The following is a 23,951-nucleotide window of genomic DNA, read 5'->3' on the forward strand; positions in this document are numbered from 1 at the left end:
TCAAATTTTTTTATTTGCTAAGAAAAACATAGGACAGTAACGGTATGTTCACACATGAATTGTGGATACCCATTTCATATGTGGTATTTTTTTATTTGGGGTCAAACGTCATTAAGGGGTCACTTCCGGTATAAAACGAAAAACCGTCAAATTTTTTTATTTGCTAAGAAAAACATAGGACAGTAACGGTATGTTCACACATGAATTGTGGATACCCAATTCATATGTGGTATTTTTTTATTTGGGGTCAAACGTCATTAAGGGGTCACTTCCGGTATAAAACGAAAAACCGTCAAAATTTTTTATTTGCTAAGAAAAACATAGGACAGTAACGGTATGTTCACACATGAATTGTGGGTACCCAATTCATATGTGGTATTTTTTTTCTTTAGGGTCAACTGTCATTAAGGGGTCAATTCTGGTCTGCGACGAAAAACCTTCAAAATGCCCCCTCTGCCACAAGTAACATAGCAAAGTGGTGCCACATGCATCCATGCATTGACATTAGCCAATGTCTATGGCCGTTTTCATATATTTTGGGGTCAAAGGTCATTAGGGGTAACAACACGGCTGTGTTCGTGGGTTAGACCACAGCTTAGTCTAGTCTTCTTCTTCTTCTTCTTCTGCCGACCATTTCATTTGCTCTAGCACTCACATGCTTGGACCGATTTTGACCTGACTTGGTCAAAGCCATCATTGTCCATGCCCCTACATGTCACATGAAACTCATGGGGTCAAAGGTCACGCAGGGGTCATAGGGGTCAAAACGTGATTTGAACTCAAAATGCTTCTTCTCCCATAGATTACGTAGGACAGTGACGCAATTTGCACACATGCATTGTTATTACCCAATGTCTATAGGGTCCTCACAGATTTGGGGTCAAAGGTCATTAAAGGGTTATTTCCGGTATAAAACGAAAAACCTTCAAAAAAATTTATTAGCTAAGAAAACAATAGGAGAATGAAGTTATGTTCACACAGGAATTGTTATACCCAATGTATCATGTGGTATTTTTTTTATGGGGTTAAAGGTAATTTAGGAGTCACTTCCGGTATAAAATGATGATAGACATGTAACGCCACACACCGACACCGCCTGGCTAATAATTATTTGGTGCAGAAGGGACACTAAAATGAATACACGGGATCGATACACGTGAATTGCTATGCACGATTTTGATATCAGACGAAAATCTTCTGATACCGGGTTAGAAAATGATGAATATCTCCGTCATGATTTTTTCTCAAGAAACCAGATTTGGTCTCATAAACTTGGAAATACGTGTTGAACAGATATGATAGTCGCTAGAATGCGCTTTGAAAATTGGCCGTGCGCTTTGAACTCAAAAAAAATTTGACCATTTTATATTGCGTTGGTCCTGTTATGGACTACAGCGTGCAGCGTGTAGTACAGCTGCACTCACTGTAGGCAGTATAAAAGTCGATGACCATTGACCTCAATGGGGTATACAAGCTTAATCACGCACAACCAAGATCGATTACCCGGCTATTGTGAGTAGCCTTAGTTATGTCCCTCGACTAATTATTAGTTTAAAAGAGCTTTAAAGGTTTGAACCAAATGGCTAATCGTGGCTGTGGATTTAACCTACCATGGCGATTCCTGCCATGAAGATATAGGGTCGAAGACACTGTGCGCCACCTACCACAGGGGTGCTCCTCTTGAAAACGGGCTCTCCTTCATTAAGCACATGACATGATACAATGACAGCCTACGTGGAAAGTACGTACTGAGAATCGCGACGTGTTTGGAAGGTATAAACATTGTTAAAGGACCCAAGCCTGGTGGTGAGTGTTGACTAAAACACATTAGTAATATTTTAAGGTCACATACATGTATAATATTGAGAACCGATTGCTAATTGTAGAGGTTTATACATGTAGACGCGTATTAAAAGTTAGCAATGTGAATCACATGCAGTGCATGCGGTAAGCGTTGGATTCCTGCACTTCGAAGGAGGTCATGAATATTTATGTTATGACGTTTTCAATAACTTTGGAAAGTTTAGCTCAAATTAAAGCCATATTATAACATTTAAAAAAAAAATTAAAAATAGATTAGTATTCATTATTTCAATAAAATAAAAATGCTAGCATTTACTAGGTATGACAGGGAAACCTCAGTTAATGCTGGTTTCATACTACCCTGCCGCTTGCTGCTTGCCGCTGGCTGCTTGCCGCTGAGCGGCGTGGCATACGCGTATTGCAGACAAACGGCCACAATCAAGGCTTGTCATTGGTTGAAACGCAAACAAAAGTATGCTGGAGGCTTAACCAGGGCTGTCAACTTTTTGGAATTGCTTGGCGTGAGACAGAGGCGTACCGGGATTTGCCAACTCCAAGGCAATGTTCATTTTGTACCATGATTACTTGAGCCACGGCACTCGAGAATGTAAAAAGCGGGGGAGGGGGGGGGGTAGGAGCAACAAATTATTCATGACGATGCGTGAGATTTTACTCATTTTTCAGCTTTTTGCGTGAGATTTACTACCTAGGCGTGAGATTATACTACCTTGGCGTGAGAAAGTGACCCAATGCGTGAGACTCACGGCCAATGCGTGAGAGTTGAGTTGACAGCCCTGGGCTTAACACATTTGCTAGTCAGCCAAAATGGCCTAAACCGGCAATACAAATTTACATTGAAATTTAAAAGAACCGCTTGCTCAAGGAAACCGTCATACATGTAAATATGTTGTCTATACTTCACTTGACCCAAATATATGATTTTTTTTTTTGGTGATGAGAGACTCGCACATGGAATTTCAGAGGGATTTTGATAGCAGTTCCATTAAAAAAAGCTGCTATCGTCATGAGACTAAGATCTAGAAACACCCCCGTAATGCTGTTTTGGGGAATTTTGCTAGCAGAATCTATTTGATGAAAGTCAATCTTTGACTAGAGCCTAATTTTGCTATGGAAAGTGCTATGACAAAAAGGTTTTCAGTGTTGGCTTAATTTCATTTATACTCAAGGGCTTTAATTTGATATATAAAATGATGCAGTTTGATGGCAAATTTGAATTCACCTGGCATACATGTACCTACATTTACTGTCAGTAGGAGTGGGCTGTAGATGGCTCATACTTTGTTTTATTTTCTAAACAGTTTTTTTTGTTCTATATAACCTCATCTCAGCATGAAATGACAAAATTTTTGGCAGGGGGTCTGAGAAAAAAGTGTGCAGCGCCCTCTTGTGTCACCATACCTTATCTTTGTGGAGGAGTGGATTTGAGTACAAAATCCTTCATAGTACTCCTTTTCTGGCATATTGCTATGATTTTGGTGTCAAAATATATGTAAATGAGCTAAAGATACCTAATTTTGAAAGTTTCATGAAAATCGGACATTCAGTTTTCTTAAAATTGCCATTTTGGGACAAAATAGGCGTGAGGCGCTTTTCAAGATTTTTGGAAATTTTCTACCTTTCGGTATTTTAATGTTTACATCTATGAAGATACACCGAAGTTTGATCTGCTCGAGAAATTTGAGCTTTTTAGCAGAAGTAGTTTGTCCGCAACGCTCATCAGAACGTTCATTTGGATGCCGCCATTGGATTGTACATGATAAAAGGTCGTTGACCCCCATGTGTTTGTATAGCAGTATCAAAGGAACATTCAAACGAGTGCTACGGACAAATTAATTGTGATAAAATGCTCAAATTTCTTGAGCAGTTTGAACTAATGATCATCTTCATAGCTATTAACTTAAAAACAGCGAATGGACGTTAACTTTCGAAAAATCATGAAAAGCGCCCTCATGCTCAATTTTGACTCAAAATGTCCATTTTTAAGAAAACACAATGTCCAATTTTCATGCAACTTCCAAAATTAGGTATTTTGAGCTCATTTACATATATTTAGACACCAAAATCATAGCAACATGCCAGAAAAGGACTACTTCGAAGGATTTTGTACTCAAATCCACTCCCTCAACAATGATTAGGTATGGTGACACAAGAGGGCGCTGCACACTTTTTTCTCAGACACCATGCCAAAAATTTTGTCATTTCATATTGCGATAGGGTAAAAGGAATAAATAAAAACTGTTTAGAAAATCATATGACAAAAAAAGTAGTTTTCACCTCTGTATAGCCCACTGCTACTGTCAGATATCACTGAGATACGGTATGTCCCCTTTTAATTTTGAGCCAAACAAGTGAGGTAAAGCAAAGAAAATTGGAATTGACTACTAGCGCCAATGCATGTTACTCCGGTGGTTGTAATATGGTACGATCCTCTGGCATGTGTGTGTGTCCCGCACGCCGTGTACGTAGGGGTGTGTTGACATCGAATACACTTCGGTTCAAGTAATATTTCCATCGTGGTTTATTCAAAATCTCGGATATGATTTTGACAAAACTACAGCACCTGAAGTCTTTTTTGCAGAGAATCTTTGTTTACTAAAGTACATTAACAATTGTGCAAAAACCTGAATTAAAAATTTTTTTGAGGGCGTTCTTCCCAGCAAATGTTATAATATGGGTTTAACTAAATCTTAACTAAACCTCCAAAAGCCTTGACAAAATTGTGGCCTCTGTTATAATTATATAAATATCATATCAGACCACCCCCACCCCTACAAATTACTCATCATACAGAAATGACAGCTGATGCCAGGACAGTGACGTAGTGTATCAATATTCATTACCTCCTTCTAAGCGCAGGAATCCAACGCTTACCTGTGCATGTAGCATGTATGTAGGTATGCCAGGCAAACCTTACCACATGCTAGTCAGCCAAATTTGCCTAGAACACACCTGGGGGTAGACTGCGCTGCATTCCTTTTTTTTTTTTTTTTTTTTTTTGATAAACAATTCATACCAGCACGTTTCCATGCATGAAACCATTTAAAATCTATGAATGAAACACATCACATCTCCAGTGACTGCCCTGCCCAGAGAAAAAAGGACTGCGGTAGTTGGATATGACCTGTGTGACCCACCATATCTTAACACATAGACTCAACCTCTTTCATCTTGAATCTGAGATGAATGTTAATGAAGTAAAAATCAATGTGGGTGGTAAATCTTAACCAATAACAGATAGGCAAGCATACATGTTTATGCATTAGCCCAACCCACTGTGTTCACTGAACCCAACCCACGTGGGGTAGCTCTATTCAGATTTCATTTGACAGCTTAACCATCAGCGTATACATGTACGCGTTGCCGACGTCAAGCGTACTATACATTGTATTGGACCTTGTGCAAATAATACGTGCTGGACGGCTATTCAAACGGCTTAATTGGTAAAAACCACAGGATATGTGCATAAACAGCCAAGACTGCATTTTTAATGAGGTAACATCATACCCACTATAGAGTGCATAGTTCATTGTATATTCGAACTACAGTAGACCAGTTTTCTCATGGATATCTGAGCTGTTGAATCAGAACAGGAATGATGACTTTTCCATGGTCAGGTCAGAGAGATTAATTTAGGGAATGATAAATTAAACTGGTCTACTACAGTAGACTAACCTGGGGGGGGGCACATCAAAAAATTTTGCTCCCCCGGAAATTTGAGGTGGTGGGTCTTTTGGAGCTGCGAGCAGTCAAAATCTAGGGTCTTTCTTGGCTTCGTATAATATGACGGGCAAACCTTAGTAGTTAATACTTTCTTTATCTTGTATTTTTAAGATATTTGAAAAAATAAAAAAATTCTGGTCAAACTCAAAAGTGTTAGCACAGCCTTAGACATGTTGTTAAGACTAATACTATAATATTAAATTTGTGTACATCGTGGAAATATGCTTGTAACTCCGCGACTAATCATGCTAAGTACACGCACGTAGAGCCGTACAAAGCTACCATACGCAAATACGCGTCCATATAGCGAGGCTATCTGCGTACAACTGCTTACTACGCACAGCAAAGAGTATGTTCCACGATGTACACAAACTTGATAATTTTTCTATAGTACATGTACGGTAATATTAGACTCACCATGATTTGATTTACACTTTGCAAATTCCAAAGTTCAATATTATTTAAAACCCCATTTCTTTTCAATTTTTTCAAAAATTTTCAGGCCCCCCCCCTTTTTGCATCAGCCCCCCCCCCTAACAAGTGTTTGCGAATGGTCCCTTAATACCACCATTCTTTCCCAAGAATATCAGGATTTGCTTGATATTTTCAGATAAAGTGACTTTACAAGAATTGTTTTCAGTTACCTATTAAGGGAGTGTTCATAAATTTATACTTTGGTGGGAGTTGTTGGAAAAGTTGGAACCTTGGACATCAAAAATTTTTGATCCCCTTAAAAAGGTGGATTTTTTTATCCCCAAAAATTTGTTGATTCCCCTTCATGTCCTAAAAAAAATATATATATATACCGTACGTCATTAACAGTGGCGTAGATTTCTTTTGACATGGGGATGGAGTTGGAGAAAATTTCTTAAAGTCTAATTGCACCTTTTGGTTCCAAAATAAGATCATGGTACAAATGTGCGAAGCGTGAAAATTTTTGCCATATTAAAGCTAAATTAGCGATATATGTTACAAAACTGGAATGAATTCACTTGCCAAGTACAACAAATTTGGCACTTTTTAGGTTTTAAAATGGTCAAATTGCCCGAATCAGGGTTAATTTGGTCAGAAACCCATATAGGCCTACAGGCGTCACCATTTGGGGATGATTGTATGGACCACCCCCCTCTTTCAAAATGTTGGGTGGGAATTTATCCCCCCCACCCCGTATCTATGCCTATATGGTCATTAACTCATTAGCTAAAAATTACAATTTGAAGTTATTACTCATTGCAGTCATAGTGATAATACACCAAAATTGTAAAGTGTGTATACATTACACATTTTGTTGATTTGAAGCTTGAGAGTAGGCCCCTACACAATTGAATGAATACTTAACAATCATTATGAAATTTGGTGGGTACAGTCAACATTTAGAGTCAAATTTTTGGGATGTCATTTTTGGGTCATCCAAATGTCACCCAGGGGTCATTTGAGGTCAAATTACTAATAACTGTCATATGGGCATGAAACTTAGTGGGTAGGCCTACATTCAACATTTAGAGCCAAATGTTTGGAAGGTCATTTGGGGGTCATCCATGGATCAGATGAGGTCAAATTACTAAAACCTATTGTATAGGCATGAAACTTAGTGGATTCAGCCAACATTTACATGTAGAGCCAATTTTTTGGAAGGTCATTTCGAGGTCTTCATGGGTTGTTGCTGGTTCATTTACTTCTACTAAAAGTAATCGCGAAAGCAGGCGGTCATGTTTCAGTTCTTGCAGAGAATTACATCTTCTTTGATGAGATGCTATTTAGAATCAGGTGACGTTGGAGTGTGGAAATATAGGCATGTAAAAAGTTGAGAAAATTTGAGCTTTGACCTCTGTTAACAGTATGTGCGCCATCAAAATCCCAAAAACTTGTTGCTGCAAAATTAAACTTATCCCAAGTCCAGGCCCGTATGCAGGGGTGTGTGGGGGTGCGACCGCACCTCCCCAAATTTGCAAAATTATACAAAAAGTCCCAAAATATAAGAATTTGCGATAGTAGCGAGAAAAAAAAAATTTTTACCTTAAATTTGGAGAAGAAAGTCAACTTTTCACAAAATCGCCCACCCCCAAAAAAAATCCTGCATACTGGCCTGCCCAAGTCTGAACAAGTTTGAAATTAGGTCATGTGTCTTATGGTGGGACCACAAAATACCTGGTGGCGTTACATTTTTCTCTCCCCTTTCTGATTTGACTTGTTGTCACAAAGATATTCTTGGTCCAATTGCATCAAGTTTGGGCTCATTATACAGCTTGATTATTCTAATTTTCAAATATGTTTCACAATTTGGAATTCAAATTCGTTTGATTAGTGAAAAATAAGGTAAACCTGGTGGATAAGTGGTAGAGAATAAGTGGTAGAGGAGTATGTACAATCTCATAGGCAAATGCTTTGAAGACATCATATCTTTTTGAATTTTAATTATAGCAATTGTCAAATTTTGTGCTATACATGCAAATAATACCTCGAATGAAAGCTTGTTTATTCATTATTCATATTCAGCTATTAATTTTATCTAATCATGTTTTCAAGTATTCACTGAGAACTGCAAGTCACAAGAACCACAATTTTTCCTATTCACTTACACACAAATGCCAAAATTTTCAGTCACAACATGCGTTTTGGCTTTCAATTGCTGTATCTTGAGAATTATACACCCTAAGATAGGAAAAGTATACATTTTTGGAAAGCTTTTTATCCCAGGAATCTAAATAAGCAATTAAAATAAATGTAGGATGTACAATCTAAAGAAAATATTTTCAAAAATGTAATCAACATTTGGTGCATGAAGTTATGTATACATGTATTTTCGCACCCAGTATCATCACTTTGGTCAATCATAACATAGCAAAAGTATACATTTTATTAAAGCTCATAGTGTTGCCTGTCACAAAATTAGATTTCATTTGAGGTATTCCATATCAGTAGCAAATGCAATAAATAAACAATTTACTAGTAAAATTTTTTTTTTTCATGATATCCCCCTATATATTTTCTTACGCACCCTGTATACCAACTTCAATTTTGCATAGTTGGATTCCTTGGAATATAAGCTTTCAAAAATGTATAGTTTTGCTGGTGTGAGATGTATAGTTTTAGATATATATCAATTTTAGTGAAAAGGAGGACAAATGATCAAAATCAGTGCTTGTAACATAAATGTGCCCCACCATATGACACATGACCATTAAAGACTTCCATGGTTATGATGCTTAGAAGTTTGCACGAGGGCACTTTTGATTCAAACATTGGATTTGCTGGGTTTTTTTGTGCCATCAAAGATCACATTTTTTCCCCTTGGTTTTTGTGATGTAATCATTTGGTACTTCAAAAAATGCAAAATGCAGGTTGGGATGATGATGGCTCACAATGTTATACATGTACATTATGCACCTCCAAATTTTATCATTGTAAGGCTCAGAGAGGCTGAGATTTCATGATTTTTTAAAGGTGAATGAGGGCGCTGTGCACGCTCATACTGTATATAATGTATGTGAGTTGTTAATATTTAACAAAATAATTTTAAACTTTTTTGTATCACAGATCCATTACATAATAAGTAAGATTGGCTCTTAAAAACTTATGAAATGTATCTTCCGTTCGTGAACTTCATGCACATTTAATATGCGATCTTTAGTGTGTGAACTTACATGGTGATTACATGTGCTTGTTTGCGTGTTAAGAAACGGGACGCATAAGCGGATTATTTATGTGAGTGATTGGAACAATCACATTTAAATTGTAATTTAATTTTAATTTTCCCTTCATTCACAGGCTAAAATATGTCTGGGCTCCTTCAGCATCAGCAAAATTTGTAAAAGGTGTGTAGGATGTGTGGCAGAGATTTTCGTAGGCCTGGATCAAAGTTGGCTGGAACAAGTTTTGACAGTAAGGGTGTGGATAAGTTATCAAACATCACTTGAATACAAAACTGTTGCAATACTGCAATGTTGACATTACACATAACAACATTCACCCACCACGGTTTTGTCATAACTGCATCGATTTATGAGAACCTGTGAAAAGAAGGAAGCATGTAGACAGACGTGGATATCAAGTCGCACATCATCAGGCTATAATGGTGAGTTGCTTGATAAGCCTACTTTCAAATACCAGTTGGCTATATCGAAGCCAAAATGACTTTTTGGTTGTTTTTGTTTCTAAACAGTTTTTTTGTCCTATATAATCTATCTCAACATGAAATGACAAAATTTTTGGCCTCGTGTCCGAGAAAAAGGTGTGCAGCGCCCTCTTGTGTCACCATACCTCATCAAGACCCAAGATAACAATATCATTAAAATCCAAATTTAAACATGAACAGGGTATTTAACATATATGCGTAATGCATTGCAAAAAATCGCAATACTGATCTACCGAAAAACGATAGCTTTGGACTCGGTCACGGTCACGGATATCTGGTTTAGCAATATGCACAAGCATGTATGATGTACATGTAGTCAATGGTTCCAAAAAACTAAGTCCCCTGACATAACTAAAAAACTGTTAGGCCCCTTAAGTTGATTTAAAGTGTGAAATGTAGCCTGATTAGTTACACATTACATGTGCGTTACTTTTTGTTCAACATTTTGTCGTTCATCAGAAAATACAGCCATTTATGAAATTTGAGGCCCAAAAAAGCTACATTTTTTACATCGGGATTTCAAGTAGGCCTACTCACATCTATGCATTTCCCTTAAACAACTTAAATGACAAGAATGTTGAAAACAAACAAATTTGATGAAATTGCTATCATTATGGTTTAAAATCATGGCTGAGTGGTTATTGTCAATTGAATGTGATTAACCAGGTTTGAATGCACTGCCGGTCCAGGTGATTCCATGAAGGAATTGAATGAGTGACTGGAGTGCACTGCCAAACCCCATTGGACATCTCTGAGACCATCTGAAGCAAGCTGGAAACAAGAATGTAAATTAGTCGGGTATCTACCAGGTTTTAATGTGCATCCACCAAGGACTATATGGTCCTATAACACATTCAAGATGTTAACAAAAATATTTCCTGGCACTCCGCCATATTCAAGGTTAAAGGTCAACACAGGGGTCAAATTTCAAAGTTGCTTAAATCTGGTTAACAAGCACACCAAATTATTCCTCTCATTGTAAGGATTCAGAAAAAGTATAGTTTGACCTACCTGCGACTTACCGTTCTTGAGTTATAAGCAAAAAGGTCAAATTTTGAGCGGTGGTCAGTTGTTTTGGCCACACAGGGGCCAAAAATTAATAATGCTCCAATTTCAACGCAAATTTAATGGTCTAAAATTGCTCGTCATGCAAAAGCAAGTCAAGAAAGGAATTGTTTGCACTGTCTAACACGCGTTGTTATTGACAAAATTGGCCATAAAGGTCAATCCCCATTACAGCCTATTGACCACAACCTATGTTGTGACGTTTCCTAGGTAACGAAACATCCTACATGGTTTGTAAACTATTCCTTATTTTACTTATTTTTACATAACAAGCAATTTGAGAAATATTTTTTGTTAACATTTTGAATATGTTATAGGACCATAAAAGGAAGCTAAAAAAGTTGGTTTGGTAGAGTCCTGGGGATGCACATTAAAACCTGGTACATGTAGATACCCGACTAAATGACAACACGACACTGCAAGGGTTGCTGAGAATACTGCAACGTGCATAGAGTCACCTGCACAGCAATGCATTCGAAACCTGGTCAATAGAATGCAGAATCGTTGCAATGAATTTGTGAGAATGAAGGTGGACTAACACATTACTAAAAAGGAAAACAAAACTTTCACATTGCACAAGTCACTTTGAACCTTTGTAATCTTTCACATCCAGGGTCAGAGTTTTGTTTCACAGCGAGAATCAATCTTGATTCTTGCAGAATAAATTTTGCGGTAATCATTTGATTCTTGCAAATCAACTTCTGTGTAAACTACAAAAGTTTGTGAGAATTTACTTTGATTCATGCAAATCTGTTTGCCAGAATGTTTCCGAGAATCGATTCTCACCAAAATTCTGACCCTAATTTCCCACTTCTGAATATGATGTTTGTGTTTTGTTCATAATGTAGTATTATTATCTTTTGTTTTTACACAGACTGCCCAAGTTGACCAGACAAACCAGGACACTAGTCTCTATTATATTATGTTACTCAGCAACCATTCTGACGTTCAGAAAAATACTTTCTAGCATCCAACATTCCATATGAAGCAGATTATGTTCTGTGCATGGATTTGGTAATAGCATTTGCCAATATTGTTGATCAAAGAGGCAGCAGGATTCCAAAGGATCACAGCTGCTGTTTTGTGTTCACCTTTTAGTGAAACTGAACTGTTTGGATTTTAGATTTATTCTCTCAGTAAGCAGCATCTATAGAGATTGATATTTTTGATCGCATTATTAAAGAAACAACAGGATTCTCAAGGATGTCATCTCTTTGTGAAATTGAACTGTTTGGATTTTAGATTTATTCACTCAATAGCATGTACAGAGATTGCACCACCTTTGCCAGGCAATGGATCATGTAAAATAGCACAGAATATCTAGATAGAGATGCTATAGTATAGCAGGCCGTTGCAGCACATGCCTGCACCCTCAAACTATGCCTATAGTCAAATGCAGCAAACCTTTGACGAGCGCGACTACCGTGATGTTGCAAATTCGGACCTAACACCGCGTTCGGCGCACAGTTCATTCTTAAATTTCCACTCAGCAACAACATATCGCCTTAGCAGCCAATCAGAGACAAGTGCGTGCAACGCAGTAAATATGCGATGTATCCTTACAATACGCGCTCGTCAAAGGTTTACTGCATTTTAGTATATGAAGGCTTGCTAACATGAATGAATTACATCAACAAAACAAATTAAGGGTAGACGAGGTATTGTTGGTCGAAGCAACCTAGAAATCGATTTTCATTATCTAGATCAATATATTATTGAAAAATAACACCTTGATGTTTTGCAAAAGTTCATTCCAGAAATCGTATACTTTGCAAACTTGCTTAATTTATTGTTGTTAATGAGTTATGTACGTTTTACAAAAGTGTTGTTGTTTCAGCCCTCTTTACAACGTAACTCAAGAACCGCAGCACCTATAAAAGTATATCTGTAATATTTTGATTCTTCTACACACTCGCTATGAATTCAGCAATGCAGTTTTTGCCAAAGCTCACTACCATTCGTAAGATGCTGTGAACTACCAAATCATAACAGTTTAAAATAATTAATAACCTTAAGAACTTAGTTCATTAAGGGGGTACTACACCCTTGGCCCAGGGCCTAGATTTCGCTCCTGTTTGCGAGAATCAAAAGCCATCAGAGTCGCTTCACTTACTGCATGATTCAATGAAAGAAATTGATTCTCGCAACAAATGTTAGGAGAATCATTACGAGAATCGATTCGGTGATTCTCGTCGAATCTGAGGCCCTGTGGCTAATTTTGTGCCTATTTTTGCATTTTTCTCAAAAATTATAGCGCATTGGTGACAAGTAAGATATGTATATTATAGGGGCAAGGACTACAACTACTGCACTGAAAAATCAGCAACTCAAGTCAAGTAGTTATTGATTTATTGATCAAATATTGGTTTTCCCTCATTTTTGACTGTAACTCCACAACTGTTTTCTGTGCTGACTGCTGAAATAAAATTGCCAGTGCAGTAGTTGTAGTCCTTGCCCCTATAATATACATATCTTACTTGTCACCAATACGCTATAATTTTTCAGAAAAATGCAAAAATAGGCACAAAATTTGGCACGGATATAGTACCCCTTAAGTATCTGCTAGCCCATTCATCATGTGATGCATTCAAAACCAGTAGTAACTAGTACTACATTTCAAACAAAGCAGTTGCTGCTGCTTACTCCAATAGTACTTTCAATATAGATTATCAGCACAATTTGCTGAGCAATGAAGTTTACAAGAAACTGAATGAATTCCGAATTTAAATAAGACTAAAATCATCAGAAGATAAATGTCTGGCTTTAAGTGGTGACATCAGTACATTAAAGTCAGGCTTTCACTTTACTTATGGTACATTTAGAATCAGGTACATGAACCATGAAAGTACATACCTAAGCCATCGGTCACAAATACAATTAGTATCACACAGTTGAAAAGAGTAATGTGTTAACCATGATGATTGTCATAACCTGGCCTCTATATTCACAATCTTAAGATCAGGCTGCACTCATGGATGAATTGAAGTAATTCTGATTTTCAATCAACAGCATCACTTTATTAGACGTCCATACATAAAAAGGCACATAATATCGAATGAATGCTTCGCCTGTTGTGTTTTACCATGTACACCGCTCTGTTAGAACTTAGAAGACATAATAACGTCCCATGATGGTATAGAGCTGATGTTCTACGCTGATGATACACAACTGTTACATGATCTTCAATCAGTCAGAGACTTCAACTGCCATCTCCAATCTGGAACACTGCATCCATGATGTGAAAAACTGGATGTGTGCAGACAATTAGATGAAACTGAATAGAAGCAAGACCGAATTCCTGCATATTATTTCCAAGTTCTTACGTAAAAGTAATACCATTCCACGTCTTCATATTCTCTCGGAATCTGTTTCTTCAGCACAGAACCTTAGTGATCAGTGTGACCATTGATAAACACCTTAGTATATATCCGCTCATGTGCATAAAATCTGCAAAGCATCTAACTTCGCTCTACGCTAAATTGGTCAAGTTCGAAAGTACCTCGTTCATGCATGCACTGAGAAACTCTTCCATGCCTTCGTGAGTTCACTCTTAGACAGCTGCTGCAATAGCATAATTCTTTATGGACTACCGCATTATGAAATCGGTAACTACAGGAAGTGCAGAACACTGCAGCTAGGATGGTACCTCGTGTGAGAAAGTATGAACATATAACACTGGTTCTACAACAGCTTCTTTGGTTACCAGTACGGAAGCGTATTATTATACATAAGATCTTGCTAATAACTTACAAATCACTATGGGTTTGCACCGGACTATATCTCTTAGTTCATTGTGGAATACAAGCCCACTCGCTCGCTCAGGTCCGGTGCCAAATACTTACTCCAGTGAAGACATTTAAATTGTATGGAAGCTGGTATTTCGCTGCTACAGCACTAATGCTATGGAATGAACTGCCTTTACAAATCAAATGTTCTATGTCAGTGACTAGTTTTAAAGCATCTTTAAATTAAAAACATACTTGTTTTCATTTTAATTATAAATGTGTTTCAGTGTTTTACCTGCTACATGTATGTATTGCCTATTGAACTGTGCTGTTTTATACATGTATGATTGTTTTACTTGCTGAGTTGTTGTATCACTAATTGGGACCTTTTCATGTTATGCTTTTTATTACTCATGTACCGGAATGTTATGCGAGGCCCACTGACTGGCTCCCTGGAATCATGTTAGTGGGTCCTAAGCTTCCCTGATGCTACTGATTGTGTGTGCTTGAGAGAGGTCTCACTTTGTGCAATGTTTTAATATTTAAAGAATGTATTTGTATTATGTGTTACTTTGTATGTGAGGTACACCGACTGTCCCATCATCAGTGCTCAGTCGGTGGGCTTTTCATACATGATCATATTTTTTACTGCCATTTATAAGAAATATTTCCTTATAAATGTCTTAATTGCTATATTGTGTATTAATTTACTCGATTTGGTCCTGCGCCATGAGTTGGGATACCTAATTTGACGTTGGAATAACACTTTTCCAGTGATGATTATGTCATATTTTCCATAATACTAGTTATACAATAATAAAGTTTGTGTCATTTTAAAGAGTAATCTATACTCTTTCCATCGCAATAAATAAATGCTTAGGAAAACAAGCCTCATCAAGTAAGATGTTAAGCCATTGTAATGTTCAAAATTTCCCATGTGTTACCGAAAGGGGTCCCAACTTATGACACATGACCATTTATTAATTTTTTAATTATTATTTGATGAATGGGGGCTATGCGAGGTGCACTGTTCCTGCTTTCTTGGAGTTGTGATAGTGGACCTCTCATTTCACGATTGTTGGACTCGCACAATTACTTCCTAGCAGCTATGTTGGGAAATGGTTGTGTGAACTCAGAATTGTTTCTGCTCTGTGCTGAAGTTATGTTTTTATTTGTTTCTCACATTTTGTAATTGTTGTTGCACTTATCTATTGATTGTTATTATTTGTACACATGTTGTGTGGGATGTATGGCTATAGCTCTCAGGAGCCATATCTGTGCATCTACACTGTAAAACTCATGGTATGGTGTTTGGGGGTACGCATGCGCGGTTGTATACTGTCGTGTCCCAGCCCTTTGTTTGGATACGGTCGTGTGCATTTCACCACTCTGTTATGATCATTGATATGATTGTATGTTTTGTGTATAATTGATCTGGTTTGAATGACTTTGTAATGCTTATTTATTATTAATATGAACAAGGCCATAAGACAACTGCATTCATCATTTGCAATTTCATATTATTAGATGTCATGTAAGTTTGTGACATCAAATTTGTCTTGGGGTGTTTTATATTAAAATTATAATTGGTCATATCCTTACTATGTCAAATGAATGGAGAATATCTGTAACAATTTCTGCATGTACATGTAAATTTATACCTGCATATCACAAAAAAAACAGCATTTTGAGAAAATTACATTTGGAAATTTTCCCATTTATGTAGATTCACTGGAAATCACTAAAATCAACGTCAATCCAACATTGACCGAACTCTTAGTCCAAAAAAAAGCTTGTCTCCGGACCACACGCGCATAGCTTTTAAAATGAGATTTAGCACAATGCGCCAGTGCCAGTGCATTTTTTTAAATGATAAAATCATTGAAGTTTCCAAGAAAAATAACATTTTGGGCACAAAACAATTTCCAATCATTTCAGACAAAATGTCAAAAATAAATACTCCAAAAACTGTATCAGAATATCGCTCTGAATATCGATCTATTGAAAGAGCATACAAGTCTTGGCTCTGTGATCGAAATAGCGGGAGAATCAACTCTACTTATAATAGATCTCCGCCTTGTATAACACCATCAATTTTTACTGCTCGATTGATATTGGTAGAGGAAAGATCACCTTTTCACTCATTTTCATGTCATGCCGTGTAAATATAAGGGTTTCCTCAACACATAAAAGTCAACATAATGTACTCCGACTTCGGTAATGTTTTAATATAGAATAAAATAACAGTAAATTAGTGTCGCACATCAACATTTGGGGTGCTTAATTTTGCACCATTGACATTACATTGTCACATTGTGTGATCTTGATTTTCAGAACTTTGCAAGTTTTTAAGGGTTTGAATTATTAAATGTTTGAATTATTTAGCAGATGTGTAGTTTTAGGTCAGGGTTAGGGTTTAGTGAGCATAGGTTTGGGGTTTAGGAGTGACAGTTAGAATAGGCAAACTACATTTTCGTAGTAAGGCATGTGTTCTGCTTCTTGCTAAACAGGATTGCAAAAAAAAAAAAATCACAAAGGACAGTTTTTTACCCAAAAGGTCAAGACAAACTTTTTTTGGCCTAATACAGATGTAATGTGTGGGTCAACATTATTAATCCATCCATTGACCCGAGTTGATCCAACCGTTAGCCAACGTTGACCCAACCATTAGCAAACCAGCTCAATGAGACAAAAATCTTTTTTTAAATGAGTTATTAGTGTATACTATGCTTACATGTAGTCTTATATTCTCTATTTTACAACGAAGACAAATTGATTACCGTACCTTAATTTTACACAAGTCATTGAGTTAATGGGTTGTTTATAGTTGAAGAAGTATTTTTAATATCAGATATATTTTAATGACTATTAACCACCCAAGTCCATCTTTTTAGGGATATTGATCAAAGTTTCTGTGAATATTGGTAACATTTACTATAAATGTTGATTTTTTTTTTCTTAAAAAAGGTAATATAAATAGAATTCTCATTTTAAGGTTGGCACAACAACGTTAGTATGCCGACTGTCATTTTAAGATTGGCTGGCTACATTGGCTCGATGTAATGGGCATACTGACCATCATCTAAGGTTGGCATGCCAACTGTCATGTTAAGATTGGCTGACGCATACCGACCATATTATAAGGTTAGCATAACAACATTGACCCAACGTTGGCCAGATGTTCCCAATCTAGTCATTATTTAAGGTTGGCATGTCAACGTTGGTTTAACATAGGCTTGGCATCGGCTTACCGACTGTGACCATACCGACCATTGTCAACGTTGGGCCAATGTTGTCTTGATATCAAACTTGAATTGATGCTGACCGTCAGTGGCGTAGTGTGGGGGCACAAGCTGTGTCTTGGCAATTTTCCTATGGGATTTTCTAAATTTTGCAATCGATGGGGGGGCACTTGCCCTATGACGCTACATCACTGCTGACCGTCATTTTAAGGATGGCTGCTTGACGTTAACATACTGACCATAATGTAAGGTTGGAATAACAACGTTGACCCAATGTTAGGCTGACGTTCCCATTGCAACCATAATTTAACAATGGTCTAACATTGTCTTGGTGTCAGCTTACCGACCGTGACCATGCTGAACATTGTTAATGTTGTCTTGCTATCTTGAGAGTTGCCTATTGTTCCTGAATTGTAGATAATCTCTTTGACAAGGGAGTTCCGTCGGAGGGGGGGGGCACTCAACTTTGGAAGTGACGGTGATGTCCGGATAGGTTCTAGAAAAAAGGGTCTTTCAGTGAGAGCCTAGACACCGAAAAAGTGGGTGGGGTCTTTCATTGGGAAGGTCCCAAAAATGTCTTTCCATGAGACTGGAAATTTGTGATAAATATGACCAAAACAGGAGGTTAATCAGTGAGACTAGGATAAACTTTAGGACATGATTCATGTATATAAAATTATATACAAAATTTTCAAAAATTCATCAAAATTTGAAAAAGTTGCTGGGACAGCATTCAAACTTTGACTTACTTTTGGCGGACACACGTGTGAAAAAAATATTTCAGGGTGAAAACAGTCAAAATTATTGATTACCTGGTACTTTAATGTTTCTAGGGGTAAAATGTCACATATTTTCAGATTTTGGCACTTAAATCCCCTTATTTTCACTGATTTTGAGAAAGAAATCATTTTTTGGTCCAATTTTGGCCGAAAATGGCCGTTTTAGGGTGAGAAAAATGTTCACATGCTAATTTCCTGTGAGTGTATGAACATGAAAACTACTGAGTAGTGCCTAATTGTTTATACTAATTATGTGACAAGGGCACATTTGTGATATTCAAATCATTAAATGGAATAAATCAATTTCTTTATTTTTGTAACAGAGTTAGAAAGTTGGGGGTCAGGGTGACCATTGATTTGAGAAACAATGCAATTTTCGCCTAACTCAATGGTATGAGCTATTGAAATGCTTTTTGTGTCTTTTTGTTCAGTATTTCAATAGTTAAATTATAGTGGTATAAAACTTGACTCGGTTAAATGTACTGACAAAAATAAATTGGTAATATGTTACTACCCCTAACATTTCGGCGGGTGTGAACAAAATAAAGGCCTTCGCAAAACAAAAATAAGCCCTTCAAAACTGATGAGGTTTAAAGCTAAACAAAAAAAAATAATATAAACTTGCTACAGCCAAGACCTCCTCTAGAGCAAGTTTATATTTGTTTAGCCCTGAGAGTCCTAGTTTTGAAGGACTTATTTTTTTTTGCGACAAGTTTCGCTCAAATTTGGGCAGAAATATGCCTGTACAGTGCTATGGGGAAAATTTTCAAGTTGATAATTATGCATTTTTTTTATGTCAGATTCAGTTTCTACACAAAATTTCACCCTAGAAAATGTTCCTTTAAGAAGGATATCTTTCACTTCAAGTTCCCACCATTCTGATCACCAAACGTAAGTCAAAAGCTTGAACGCTGTCCTAGATCAGCGACAATTTCATTCATGTTATGTTTGTGTTTGTTCTTGTTATATGTGACATGGTTACCTGCAGGCCATTGTGTTGTTTTTGTCCTCGTTATATGTCACGATTGCAGACTACCACAGAGTTACCTATTGTTCTTGAATTGTAGGTAATCTCTTCGACAAGGGAGTTCTGGGGTCCGTCGGACTAGAGCTGGAACTGGACCTTGCACCCAACATAGATATACACGAATTGAGACTAAATGAGACTAATTGAGACTAATTGAGACGAATTTAAACAAATTGACACGAACTGAATTGAAGTGAAACGAAATCGAAGCGCATTGAATTGAAATGAAACATGAGTTGAACTGAATTGATAATGAACATGGCGAATGGAACTACCCAATTTATTCCATTACAATGTAAGTACATGTAATTTTAAATTACAATGATGTACCAAAGCATCATCTCAGGTAGGCAAACAAATAGACAAATAATTAGTAAAGCACAGTCAATCATAGGTCTACCATGTATAGCCAAAAATACCCAAGTAAGGCCTCGTAAATATTTATTATTAACATATTGATAATTTGAATTTCGTAATTTTTACATGGGACAGTTACCAAACACATAATGAATATGGAAAATTAAACGTAAACTAGCTTTTTGATTGCATAACAATAATATTTAAGTAGATTTTAATTACAGTATGATATAGCCAAGTCAAGGATAGTAAAATAGCTAAAGATGATTAAGCAATCTCGTAATTCTTACATTCATGAAACATTAACCAAAAACCTAATAATCAACATGGACAATGGAACAATATAAGTACATGTAAATATTAATAACAATGATATACCAAAGCGTCGCCAAAGAATCAGGTTGGCCTAAACAAATTCAAGGAAAGGAAAACGATATATATAGCAAAGCACAGTCAGTCATAGGACTATCCATAGGCCTACATAGCTAAAAATACGCAAGTGAAGCCCCGTTATGAGTAACATTGATCATTTGACTCTCGTAATTCTTACATGGGATAGTTACCAAAAACCTAATGAATATAGATAATTAAACGTAAACTAGTTTTTTTAGGATACTAAATCATAGTCGTACCCAAACAATACACAATAACCCCGTTAATATACATTATTATAATTCTAATGCATCTTGTGATTCTTTCATGCTTACACCAATGGATATGGATTATTAGTCATGTAATACCAGATTTAATTAACTAAAATGCGTAGTTATATTTTCTGTACAAATTTATTGTTAATTATCAGATGTACATCATGATGTGTTTTCAAATATTAATTGTATCTCATGTATTTGATCTAATTTGTTGTACCAGCAATTAAAAAAATAAATTCTCATCCAGAACGTCTCTTTTGCCTCTTGTGAGATTATCTTAAGTGTGAGTAGGCTACATCGTGATACAGGGAAAACAACGTCACTAAGTTTATTAAAGTTGCGGGGGAAGAATCCGTTGTTTCAAATCAATACGGCATGATAGAAAACAATCCATGCACATGCTCGTTTTGTAACAAGTCAATCGGGACTTTGATAAATACAAATGGCGTTATTGAAGAATTCAAGCACCCTGGAAGTAGATTTGATTAGCAACACAAATAACATTAGGATTCGTGCTACTATGTATTATACATGTGTTTCGCTTGACAAAGTTGACCCTAGATTGAAAATATCGGCCGAGTTCTTTTACAGTGCACCAAATTCGATTATACTCAATTATCATTGATTCAGAGTTTATGCAACAACATTTCACATCTGCAGAAAGGTAAAAGACATTATCGCCGTTCATATTTCAAGAATAGCTTACTAATTTACCGAACGCATGTAAATAAGGCACATGGCATAAATTAGTTAATTGAGATATTTACAGTTTCATAATTATAAAGCAGTAAGTGTGGATTAAAATGATACCTTTGGGATATGTAGTTACAAAGTTATTATCAGTCAAAGGTCATGGAACTTGAATACAAAATACAGAGAAACAAGCCTTTAAAGTTGCAGCATATGTAGAAAAAAGACATTCTCTGTTTTGAACATGTTAACGTGGATTTCAGAAGATAAAATATGGTTTGAAAGAGATATCAATGTATTTTAGGACAAAAAAATGAATTTTTGAACACTTTAATGACGATTTATAGAAGTACAGTAAATTTTACATTTGCCAACATCAGCCTCAACCACTGGTGTTCAGACACACAGTATCTTCGACTGGAATAACAATGTTAAACTTTTTCTTCAAAAAAAAAAAAAGATCAATGAACATAATTTTAAAGAATTTACGTTCTGTATTGGGAGTTAAAACCGAATTTGACATGTGACTTTGAGAATAAACCAAAACTCAGGCCTAATTATGAAATTATTTTAAAACAAATGCAAGTACAACAATAATGTGAACAACACGGTTCTATTTATTGTCTATGGGGTCTGTAGATTGGTTCCGTATGATATAAAACAACGTTTAATAAGCGTACAACCGACCCTGGGTAATGCTAAAATCTACATTCGTACTTGACAACAAATTTGAATATCTAGCGTTCTGTCTAAAACTAGTGTTCTGTTGAAAGATAAAAAGTGACAATTAACGGTTAGACCTTTTCTTCAGTCTTGACTCTTCGTGCAGTCCCGTTAAAGTAATTACTTCAAAAACCAAAGGTAGCTCAAAGTATATGTTGGACATTTTAAGTAGTTTCATCATAAAGTACTCGATATATTTCATTCAAAGAATTATCTTTTGTACATCAGTTAACGTATTAATCCGTAGTTAAGTGTTATAAATAGTTATAGTTATAGTTTTTATAGTGTTCTATATTATTATTAATAAACTTGTTTGTTTAAAAGTTACATTTGTTACAATTAATTGCTGTATTCTTGTAGTTATAATTTGCTACTTTTACGTATTTTAATAGATATCGTTAATATTTTTGCCGTTATATTGTATTAAACTTTCATTGTTCGCGTTTATTAAACTTATACCAATTAGCTTAATCCATTTATTACTGTTTATTCAATTACATTATTTTTGAAAATGCCTAGACGTTCTGCAAAAGCACGTGCCAGATTGGCATTTCTCAAGAACTTACAGGACAATAATCATGATAATCCAGATAGTAAAATCGAATGTAGCGAATCTGTGAGCTTAATTGACAAAAAGCCGGATATGAATAGGCCTACAGGTGGATTAACATATGCAAACAGAATTTTGGCAAATTTTCATCAAGGAGATGTCCAATTCAGCGAAGAATCACGAGCTTTACAATGTTCATGTAATGCATTAGTAATGTTATGCTATATACCGATTATTTCCCACAAATTGGCATCCGATGATTTAGACCAAATTTTGATATATGGCGACGAATTGTACAAGATAACATCTCGGGAACTAAATGCTAATGGCCAACTCGATCGTAGCAAGTATCTAAATAGTGAACAATTGCCGACGACTTGTACTTTTGGCAATTCATCTTTCCCGATTCGATATTTGATTCAAAGATATGGACGATTAGACGCTACTACAGACAGCGCATTAGGACCACTTGATGTTGAATTACAGGATGCATTTCGTGTATCAAATTTTAACATTTTGATATTTGAACCTTATATGATGGCAATATATAAGGACATTACATCCGGACAATATGTCTTTTTTGATTCTCATTCTCGAGATGAATTTGGTTTTCCAACATCAGAAGGAACTGCAGTTGCATTGTATTTTGAAAACTTTGAAAACCTTTACAACTTCCTGCTTCTCTTGTCTGAGGATTTGAATCTAAGATACAAAACCTTTGTCATTCAACCACTATCCATTGAAGTCGATACACATATATCTGCGAGTGATACAGACATTAGGTCTACCAAGACTGTTAATAAACCAGGATGTTCGGCATGGACTGAAGAAAATATGACACCGTTTAAAAGTAGCCAAGATGGTTGCAGTTTACCAAAACCAAGAAAAAAACTGACGAAACAACAAAAATGGTTCCAAAATAAACCAATAGAAGAACAAAATGAAATTCACGCACAAAAAAGGAAAAGATCAAAGGAGCAGTACTCATCACCAGAATACGCAGAAAGAAAACGACAACAAGCACGACTTCAGTATGAAGACCCTGAAAAGGCCGACATAAAACGACAACAAGCACGACTTCAGTATGAAGACCCTGAAAAGGCCGACATAAAACGACAACAAGCACGACTTCAGTATGAAGACCCTGAAAAGGCCGACATAAAACGACAACAAGCACGACTTCAGTATGAAGACCCTGAAAAGGCCGACATAAAACGACAACAAGCACGACTTCAGTATGAAGACCCTGAAAAGGCCGACATAAAACGACAACAAGCACGACTTCAGTATGAAGACCCTGAAAAGGCCGACATAAAACGACAACAAGCACGACTTCAGTATGAAGACCCTGTAAAGGCCGACATAAAACGACAACAAGCACGACTTCAGTATGAAGACCCTGTAAAGGCTGACAGAAAACGACAACAAGCACGAAATCAGTCTCGACTTCAGTATAAAGACCCT

General features: G+C 36.4%; 1 protein-coding gene and 1 long non-coding RNA gene across 2 annotated transcripts in view; one reads left to right on the plus strand and one right to left on the minus strand.

The window, feature by feature from the left end:
- Positions 1-23,951, minus strand: part of LOC140164066 (major facilitator superfamily domain-containing protein 6-like) — a 60,795-nt gene that overhangs the window by 20,015 nt on the left and 16,829 nt on the right. The gene's annotated exons all lie outside the window — the stretch shown is intronic.
- On the plus strand, positions 1,693-14,128 carry LOC140165070 (uncharacterized). The gene is made up of 3 exons (XR_011860623.1): positions 1,693-1,806; positions 9,313-9,619; positions 11,619-14,128. It is a non-coding gene; the product is annotated as an uncharacterized lncRNA (long non-coding RNA).

Source organism: Amphiura filiformis, chromosome 11 (assembly GCF_039555335.1).
Source record: "Amphiura filiformis chromosome 11, Afil_fr2py, whole genome shotgun sequence".
Lineage (NCBI taxonomy): Eukaryota > Metazoa > Echinodermata > Ophiuroidea > Amphilepidida > Amphiuridae > Amphiura > Amphiura filiformis.